This window comes from Hordeum vulgare, chromosome 2H (genome assembly GCF_904849725.1).
Source record: "Hordeum vulgare subsp. vulgare chromosome 2H, MorexV3_pseudomolecules_assembly, whole genome shotgun sequence".
NCBI classification, from domain to species: Eukaryota; Viridiplantae; Streptophyta; class Magnoliopsida; order Poales; family Poaceae; genus Hordeum; species Hordeum vulgare.
The window spans coordinates 222674127-222685322 of record NC_058519.1 but is presented as its reverse complement, the minus strand read 5'-3'; positions in this window follow the sequence as shown (position 1 = coordinate 222685322).

Genomic DNA, 11196 nt, shown 5'->3' with positions numbered 1-11196 from the left:
AAGTGGTGATCGTCATCAAGATTGTGGTGTGCAAGTTCAAGTGGATCAGCACGAATATATCATTGAAACTATTGTCAATGATCATGTGCTGATAAGGACAACCTCATGTTATAACAAGGACAAGATCAAGATAAGCATTCCTGAGCACTACATGCTTGATTCTTGTGGATGTTCACATGATGGACAAATGAAGATGAATACTTAAGCTAGGCTTTCCGCATTGTGTATGGGAAAGCTACTTGAAGACTTCATCATGTCTTGCTTTCAACTTGAGCCAAGAAGGAACAACAACATCAAGCTCAGGTGAAAGGGCTAACTCAAAGGTATCAGTTCCTTTGACGTTAGTTGTGCGGAGTGATGATCAACGAATAAAAGTATACACTCAAGTATGGATCATCAGTACACTTTTATGATTCTTGAGTCTTTAGGGATCCCGCACTATTAAGAGGGGATCACAGGTTTTGCGATGAACTTGCTCAAACTACATCATCACTTTCTGCTCAGACCACATCTCCACTGTTTTGTTGTTATCTGAAAACAGAACCAGTGCCTCGGACATCCGGCTTTCTCCGGACGTCCGAGGAGCGGACTACCGACTAGTTTGGAAATCCGGAATCCTATACCAGAGAAATCAGAGCCACATAACTCAGACTTCCGGCTCCCTCCGGACGTCCGAGGCCCGGATGTCCGGCCAAGACCCGGAAATCCGGAAGCCTGCACGAGTAGAAGTTGAGTTCTATATCTTGGAAATCCGGCTCCCTCCGGACGTCCGAGCGCCGGACGTCCGACACCCGTCGGAAATCCGGAACCTACCACCAGTAGAAGTTGAGCTGTATAACTTGGATTTCCGGTCCGCTCCGGACGTCCGGTGGCTGATAAATTCAAAATAGTTTCAGTCGTATCTACAGGCCTCGGACGACCGACCCCTGTCAGACGTCCGACCCCTCGCGGATGCCCGGACTTCCGACAACTGTCAAACGTCCGGACCCTGTGTGACTTAAAGTGTCCCCAACGACTGTTTTTCTCTCCCCACTATAAATACCCTCCTCCCACTTCGTGAGAGGGTTGCCCAACACAGCCTTATCCTCATAAGAACACACTTCCACCTCACACACATTTTCTCACATCAAATCTTAGATCCCAAGAGCATTTGTGAGCCCCTTTGAGAGTTGTTCCAACCAAAATATAGATCGTCTCCCTCTCCTTTTGTCAACCCAAGCTATTTGAGATTTGAGCAAGTTTTGAGCATTCCCCATGACCTTGTTACTCTTGGAGGTTGGAGACTCCTAGGCGGTAGGAGTTCTTCGGAGAGGAATCAATCCGTGTGATTACCCCCAGAAAAGTTTGTGAGGGTTTGGAAGCCACCTCAAAGGCTTACCACTAGTGGTTGAGAAACGCCTTCGTGGTGCTATCTCAAAGGGAGAATAGGGTGAGCCTTCATGGCGTTGGTGTGCCTTCGTGGTAACATCCACCTCTCTAACGGTGACTAGCTTCCCTCCAAGGAAGTGAACATCGGGATACATCTTCGTCTCAGTGACCTTGGTTATCCTTAACCCTAACTCCTTACTTGTGGTTTACTTGTGTTACTTGAGCATACATACATTGCATATTGTTTGTGCTCATTATATTGTGTTGGCTATTTCTTGTACACGATTAATCATTCAAGCATACCCTCTATATCCACATGTTCATACTTGCAGCCTTTGATATATCATGTGATATAGTGTGATCTAGTATCTTGTGTTGTTCACCTACTTGTCGTGCGATATAGCTCAAGTAAGTTTGTGTAACTTACTTATGCTTGTTAGTAAATGCATTGTGTCCATCTCGGTAGATCGTGTTGTTGATACACGTTGCAGTGCCTAGTGCATTTAGGATTTGTGCTTGACAAGTACCCTCTTAGTTTATTTCCGCATTAGTTTCAAGCCAAATCCGAAGAAGTTTTAAAATAGCCTATTCAGCCCCCCTCTAGGCGTCATCGAGGTCTTTTCAATTGGTATTAGAGCTAGGTCTCTCTTTAAGTAGGTTTCACGACCTAGAGAGTATCGATGTCGACTATTGGATTAGTGCACAATGGCATCTTTGACTTTGATGGCAGAAATTATACCCTATGGAGAATTCGTATGCTTCATCACTTTCGGGCCATGGGCCCAAATACTTTACGAATTGTTCTTGTAGGGACTGCCGACAAAAAGGATGATGCATCTTCATCTACTAATGAGATGTATCTTGATTGTGAGGCTTTTCTTGCCATTCATCGAACCATAAGTCCTGAAGTGTTTAAGTCTATCTCGACTTGCAAGTCAGCTCATGAAGTTTGGACTAAACTTGAAGATATATATGGTGGGTCCAATCTTGATGAAGACGGTATTATGATGAAGGAGTTGGTGCATGATCTCTTCACTCTTTTCGATCTTAAAGAGTCCACCACCACTTCCATATCCGATTGCTTGCACACCTCAGCATCTTCAATCTCACAAGGTAATGACATGGTGACTGAAGAAATATATGTTGATGAAAATGTCATAGCCTCTATGGACACGAGCATATCTAGCACCACACATAGTGTAAATTATTGTGCTGATAGGTCATGCATCTCACCTAAAGATCCCTCGACAAATGTCTGTGGTGATATGCCTGCTTCCTCGTGTCCTCTTGATCAAAATATCTTGTTTCTCCCTAGTTGCTCTATGACTAATCATTTAGGGGAAATCAAGAAATATGAAGTACCTTTGACTAATGAAGAATCTGATTCACCAAAAGATTCATCATCAACTCCTCCAGTTCACATGTGCCTCATGGCAAGAGGTAATAATGAGGTATCATCTTCCCTGTGCAATAACGATGATATTTGCGATGAGGATGATGATGATGATTTGACTGAAAATATCTATGTGATCAGTAAAATTCTTCATAAAGCTAAAAATAACGCTCTTCAAAGATTCCAAGATGTTCTTTCTTACTTTGAAAATTGTAATGATTCACTTAATCATGAACAAGCTAAAAGTGAACAACTTGAACATGAACTTGAGAAGAGTCATCAAGCATGTAGAGACTTAAGATCTTCAAAAGGAGAGATTGAAGTTGCTCATGATAAACTTAAAAAGGATTTTGAGGTCCTTCTCCTTGAATGCAATAATGTCAAGGGAGAGCTCATCAAAACCTCTAAGATCTATGAGGAGTTCAATCTACTCATGAGAAGTCTCTATTTGCTACTTACTCCTCTCATATTGTTGATGATACTTGTACATCTAACTCTACCTCATTTGAAGTATCAACATTGAAGGAGAATGTTGAGCTACGTGCTCAACTTCATTTACTAACTAGCAATTATGGGAAGTTGGAAGAAAACCATGTAATGCTCACAAGCTCTCATGCCGATCTTCTAACATCCCATAATGTGCAAAAGTTAGGTCATGAGGCTATCATCACCAAGGTAACATCAAGCGAGCCTCATGTGGACAATGGCACTACTTCTAGTCAAAGTAATATATTTCCATGTGCTAGTCCTCGTAATTCGTCTACTCATAATGTTGCTACCTCGTGTGATGAATTACTTTCCTTGCCTTGTTGCTCTAACATTGAAGCTTACACTTCCTCTAGTACTTGCATTGATACTAACCGTGCAGAGGAAATCAAAGAGCTCAAGGCCCAAGTCACTTCTTTGAAGAAAGACTTGGAACAGTGTCATGAAGGGATGCCCACACTCAACAACGTCCTGTGTGAGCAAACATCTCCGAATGACAAAAATGAGTTTGGAGTAAACTCAAACAAGAACAAGAGGGGCCTAGAACAAGTCAAGAATTCAGCCAAAATCATTTGCTTCAAGTGCAAAGTTAAAGGGTACCATGTTAGATCTTGCCCTCTGAAGACGAAGTCTCAAAGTCACAAGCAACAAGGGAAGCGGCCACAAACTCAATCACATATTCAACTACAAGTTGAAGGAAGGCCTCTTCCCAATAAGACCCAAGCCAACACTCCCCGAGGTGAGAAATCAACTGGGAAGAAAGCAAAGGGTAGATGTTGCTACTTATGTCGTGAGAAGGGTCACGTCGCTTCGTCTTGCACAAGAGGTAACTTATCCAACCCAATCACTATTGATGATATCTATTCCCTTGGGAAGGATAAGGTTGGCAATGTGTTTGCCAAGTTTGTTGGTACTCAAGATGGTGTCAAGAAAAAAACCATTTGGGTTGCCAAGCCTATTGTGACTAACCTCTTAGGACCCAACGTAGTTGGGGACCAACAAGCTCAAACTTGATCAATAGGTGACTATGGAGGACATTAGAGACTTGTATACATAATGAAGAATTAAGGGGTCTTCATCATTCATATTATCTCAAGCCAAGTCAGTTGGATTATCGAGTTTCTATCTTATATCCAATGTGCCTCCTTACGGTAACTTGTGCTTAAACTGTTTACATTGTTAGGTGCTTTCCCCTTTGCATCTTGTTGTTTTGTACCTTGCATGCATTTGTATATGTTGTGCTTCTAACTTATTTATCTTGAGTAATCGAGTATGTGTATGTTGGTTTGCATATCATGTACATGTGAGTCTTGTATTGAGCCTTTTTGCATCTTATTTGTATTTTTGTTGGCTCTTGTGAGAGATTAATGGATTATCCCATTGTGGGGGAGTGATGTGCTTTGCACACCTCACAATCCTACAAATGTGTATACATGGGGAATACCACTTGGTTTTGATATTTCAAGATCATCTAGTTTCTATGTGGTATGTCTTACTCATGAGAAATTCAAATTCTATATGGTCCATTAATTATCTCATATTGGTTTCAATTTGCCACTTGTTAATATTGTTGGTTTATCACATTATGGGGGAGTAATATGCTATGTGCATATTACAAACCTAGAAAATGTGTACATTTGAGGTGTTGCCACTTAGTGTTGATATTGTAAATTATCGTGTTCCTAGGTGGCATGTTAGCTCTACAAGTGTCATTTGCTTGCCTTTTATGGGTAAAGATGATCTTGGATATATTTGCGATTTACCAATGAGTACCACTTCCAAAATACTTCTTGTCCTTGACAATTGGTATTCCCATCATGTGATAGGAATTGCTAATCGTCTTTACATTGGATTTTGTGTTTCGTTTGTCTTCCTTGCCTCTTACGGATCTATTTTAACATGTCTAGTGTTTTTATTGATATAGAGAAAGTGATGATCCCATCGTGTGCATTTTGTATTTAAATGCAAATTCTATATAATGCACGTCCCTTGGGGGAGCTATCCTATTTTCTTTAGAACACTCTCTTTATTCACCCATCATAAAATCTTTTGATCCCCATCAAGTGTGTGTTGATGGGAGGCAAGTCTTGCTCTTTATGATGCTTTGTGCCATCATGAAAATTTATCGAGGGCTTGGTTTGTTGGAACCTAGCTCTCTTTTGAAAATTAGATACCTCGTGTTTGTTTTCCTTCAATTGGTTTGTTGTTGCCTTCTATTTGGCATGTGTCAATGGTTATCTCATTCCTTGAGGTATCTTTTAATTGATATCCTTGAAGTGATAGTTCTTTGTGTTTTAGGATCTTATTATCACTTGATACCTTGTCTTTTGGTGACTTATCAACTTTGTGTTGAGTTGATTCTTGAGAGTCTTGAGCATGCGTATCTAGCTACTATATACAACTTCTTTTGCTTGCTTTCCTTCTTTGACCCAATATATAGGGGAAACTCCACCTTGTTAGAAATTGGCTAAAGTGTGCATGAAATTCAAATTCATATCTATATGCACATATGTATGTGGAGTTTGTCCTATGTATTGCTGGTTTTCTAACTCTTTGGTCCCAATGAGTTTGGGTGCCATTTTGTTTGTTTTGTTGTTCCAGGAACAACTGGAGATGCATTGGACGCTTGGCTCACGTATAAGGAAGATGTTGAGACCATGTGATTATTGGAGCCAAGTTAGGATGATCAAAGAACAACTATCTACTACATCAATCCAATGTTGTCTCGGTAACAGGTATCCACTTCATGCATTCTTTTCTTGCAAAGGACCCAACCTGTCTTTTCTTTTCCAGGTTGCATCATGGCATGAATCTCCTGATTTGTTCTCGTAGTACTTGTTTGATTTCTCAAAGCATCCGAACGATGATGTCTTACTACTAGTTGGGATGTCTTTGATGTTCGTATGTTGGAAGTTCATATTGTACAATAAGAAAATATTAGGCCATGTGCTATGCTTCCAAGCAAAAGATCTCATTGATATATTTATGACTTCCTTTTGGATATCTAGTTTGTTCCTTCTTGTAACCATTTCGTGTGTACATCCTTCTTTTTGGATATATATCATCATGATTGTCTTCTACTTAGAATCTTTTACACATGAGAGAAGTTACATCTCTAATTAATATCCTCTTTTCTTTCACGATCATCATTGCATTTCCTTTTCCAGCTTTTGGTGGCTTCGTGAAAAGTTCTATTTTGAGTGCATATCTTATTTTCCTACATCTTGATGCACTCTTTAGTCGTGAAGATTATTTTTCCTCATGCTTGTCTTGATGAGGGTTTTGCCATTTCAATTAGTATCTCTCCTCTTGACAAGGTTCTTACTTTCTATCTTCACAATGGGTTGTCACAAGCGTTGGTTCTTATTTTATTTATTAGTAAGCTTGTGAACCCATTTTCTAGTATGTGTGTGTGGGAATGATATGTGTTGCACTTTGTATCTCATATTCATCAAGACTATGTTGATGAGCAATGCTCATCCTTATCTTAAGTCTTCTCAAGTGCTTTGCCATGACTCACACACATTACTTTGGTTGAGCTTATTCTTAATTTGCTTCCTTTACATGTTGCTCAACCATTAGTTTTGTGCAATTGATATGCTTATTGTCTCATCTATCTTCTTGCACTCGTTGTGTGTTTCTATTAATTCTGGGGGAGCAACGATCCTATTTTGTGCACCTGTGTCCAATACAAAAATCTCATATTAGTGCACAAATCATGGGGAGCTTCTCTAGTTTTCGATAAAGCACTATGTTGCCTCTATCATAATATCTTTTATTCATGTGGTTCGAAGGACCATATGATTGTTTGTTCCATCTGGAATTCTTTGATTGCTTGCCTCTATCTTTGTATGTCTTTGTGGCATACGATCCTTTTATCTGCAATCCTTGGGTCCTCAATATAGTTTGTTTTCCTCCAACTACTTATCATTGTATTTGTGTATTTTTCTGCACTCATTTGCTGAGAAGTACACACTTTTTGGAGGACCACATACTATTTTGGCTTTCTAAACTTGTCGTCCATTTTGGCAATCGATGCCAATGGGGGAGAAGTTTAGAGAGTTTACTTTGGATATGTTTAGAGGGTTTTGCTTTTATTGCGTAAGCATTTACATCTTGCACACATGCATTATTACCTTGTATGTGTGCCCTTGGTTATGCTTATTTCCTTATATAAACTCTCTTGAAGTGGTTGTCTTCAATTACCAAAATGGGGGAGATTGTTAGAGCATATATCTCCATATGTGGTTTTGGTAGTTGATGACAATTCCTATGGACTAATGGTTGCCTTAAGTTATATTTATAGGATTTGTCCATAGGCACTTCTTGAAGTCCATCTGTCGGGTTCAAGGAGTTTATATGATGACCAAGATGTTATTCAAGGTATTATCCAAAGAATGGTCATAGAAACACTAGGTTGATCAAGATCTCAAACAAAGAGTAAATCAAGATGATCAACTCACAAAGCATATAAGATGTACCGAGAGGGATCAAGTAATCCCATGGTATGGTAAGCATTGTCCATTACGTGTTTGTGTACTGACCCATGGTCTTCGTGAGACTCTTGTGTGGGGGTTAGGTGTGCTTCCATTGGGCTTGCGTCAAAAGGAAGATCTCATACAACCCATGAAGGATGACGTCAAGTGGTGATCGTCATCAAGATTGTGGTGTGCATGTTCAAGTGGATCAGCACGAATATATCATTGAAACTATTGTCAATGATCATGTGCTGATAAGGACAACCTCATGTGCTAACAAGGACAAGATCAAGATAAGCATTCCTGAGCACTACATGCTCGATTCTTGTGAATGTTCACATGATGAACAAATGAAGATGAATACATAAGCTAGGCTTTCCGCATTGTGTATGGAAAAGCTACTTGAAGACTTCATCATGTCTTGCTTTCAACTTGAGCCAAGAAGGAACAACAACATCAAGCTCAGGTGAAAGGGCTAACTCAAAGGTATCAGTTCCTTTGACGTTAGTTGTGCGGAGTTATGATCAGCGAATAAAAGTATACACTCAAGTATGGATCATCAGTACTCTTTTATGATTCTTGAGTCCTTAGGGATCCCGCACTATTAAGAGGGGATCACAGGTTTTGCGATGAACTTGCTCAAACTACATCATCACTTTCTGCTCAGACCACATCTCCTCTGTTTTGTTGTTATCTGAAAATAGAACCAGTGCCTCGGACATCCGGCTTTCTCCGGACGTCCGAGGACCGGACGACCGACTAGTTCGGAAATCCGGAATCCTATACCAGAGAAATCAGAGCCATATAACTCAGACTTCCGGCTCCCTCCGGACGTCCGAGGCCTGGATGTCCGGCCAAGTCCCGGAAATCCGGAAGCCTGCACTAGTAGAAGTTGAGTTCTATATCTCGGAAATCCGGCTCCCTCCGGACGTCCGAGCGCCGGACGTCCGACACCCGTCGGAAATCCGGAACCTGCCACCAGTAGAAGTTGAGCTGTATAACTCAGATTTCCGGTCCTCTCCGGACGTCTGGTGGCTGATAAATTCAAAATAGTTAAAGTCGTATCTACAGGCCTCGGACGACCGACCCCTGTCGGACGTCCGACCCCTCGCGGACGCCCGGACTTCCGACAACTGTCGGACGTCGGACCGTGTGTGACTTAAAATGTCCCCAACGGCTCTTTTTCTCTCCCCACTATAAATACCCCCCTCCCACTTCGTGAGAGGGTTGCCCAACACAACCTTATCCTCATAAGAACACACTTCCACCTCACACACATTTGCTCACATAAAATCTTAGATCCCAAGAGCATTTGTGAGCCCCTTTGAGAGTTGTTCCAATCAAAAGATAGATCATCTCCCTCTCCTTCTCTCAACCCAAGCTATTTGAGATTTGAGAAAGTTTTGAGCATTCCCCGTGATCTTGTTACTCTTGGAGGTTGGAGACTCCTATGCGGTAGGATTTCTTCGGAGAGGAATCAATCCGTGTGATTACGCCCGGTAAAGTTTGTCAGGATTTGGAAGCCACCTCAAAGGCTTACCACTAGTGGTTGAGAAACGCCTTTGTGGTGTTATCTCAAAGGGAGAATAGGGTGAGCCTTCGTGGCGTTGGTGTTCCTTCGTGGTAACATCCACCTCTCTAACGGTGACTAGCTTCCCTCCAAGGAATTGAACATCGGGATACATCTTCGTCTCAGTGACCTTGGTTATCCTTAACCCTAACTCCTTACTTGTGGTTTACTTGTGTTACTTGAGCATACATACATTGCATATTGTTTGTGCTCATTATATTGTGTTGGCTATTTCTTGTACAAGATTAATCATTCAAGCATACCCTCTATATCCACACGTTCATACTTGCATCCTTTGATATATCGTGTGATATAGTGTGATCTAGTATCTTGTGTTGTTCACCTACTTGTCATGTGATATAGCTCAAGTAAGTTTGTGTAACTTACTTATGCTTGTTAGTAACTGCATTGTGTCCATCTTAGTAGATCGTGTTGTTGATACACGTTGCAGTGCCTAGTGCATTTAGGATTTGTGCTTGACAAGTACCCTCTTAGTTTATTTCCGCATTAGTTTCAAGCCAAATCCGAAGAAGTTTTTAAATAGCCTATTCACCCCCCCTCTGGGCATCATCGAGGTCTTTTCACTTTGTGAACTGTTTTGGAGTGAGCTACTTATTGTTCTTTATTTAAAATGACGATAGAAAACCCGTGTGACGAAGGAGTTGGACTTGAAGACCCCAAAGACGCCGAATACCTAGCTGACCAAGGCAAGCAACCCTTTGACCATGTTTGAGCATATGTTATATTGCATGCTAGTAAAGCAAATATTTTCGTTGCATGTGTTCATAAGTATAAGCAAATCATTGAAGTGATGTTACCGATGGCTCCCCCGGAGCACTTGCATATTGAGCATGATCCTACCACTTATGAGGGTGACACTAATATCAAGATGACAAGTAGAGCTAAGCATAGTAGCATGAGCATGATGTTGGTATAAATCAAAGTTTTATGAAAACCCCGTCGGGTGCTAGTAATGCCCGAGGGTGATGATGAGTTAGGTGGCCACTTTTGGTGAAGTGGTGCACCGGGTATTTGTGTGTGTATGGTTTCGGAAATGGGAATAGATTTATGATGTGTCGACCATCCCAACCTTACATGTACGACCATGTTACCCCTTTACGGGATGGGGATTTGTTGATTACTCTAGTCGGTGCTAGCAAAGAGCCACATTACTAGTGGCGGGGGTGATGTGTGGTCACTCTCATGATGGGGTCGTGCTAGGTAGGGCCACTATGCCGTTTTTACGTGTTCCAGGCACACCGTTGGTCCCCGCATGGATGATACTGTCCAGAGTCGGTACTAGTAAGATGTACATCATGTGGGATGGGTACCAACCGAGTGGACCTCTTGTCTAGTATCGTCAGGGGAAAGGCATTGATCGGGTACTTACCTCGGGTATGTTATATACCGCAAGTCATGGATGACACGGAAGTTTCCTGGATCTTGTGGGTCTAGCGTACTACCTCTGCAGAGTGTAAAACTATTCGAATAGCCGTGTCCACGGTCAAGAATAATTGGGTGGTGCTCCTTAAACAACGTCCAGTCGTTTCCGCATAAACCAAGTATGTGTGAGTATGTGGTAAATGATGTTAATATGAAACAGTTGATATGACCAAGTTTGTTGACTTGGCATATAGGGTGAACCCGGAGTGTTCAGCCCTTGACAGATATGTGGATATCTGTAACATGTTCTTCAAATCAACATTTAGCTTATGTTGCACATCCATGATCATGCTTATTTACAATCACGTTGTTATCCACCAAAGATGCATATTACTTGTTATTCTATCCACTTCATTGTTCATATCATGGGTTGTTTGCGAGTACATTCAAAAGTACTCATTGGCTTTCCATTGGTTATATTATCGACCAGACATGGAAGGACCGGAGTTTGGAGAAGA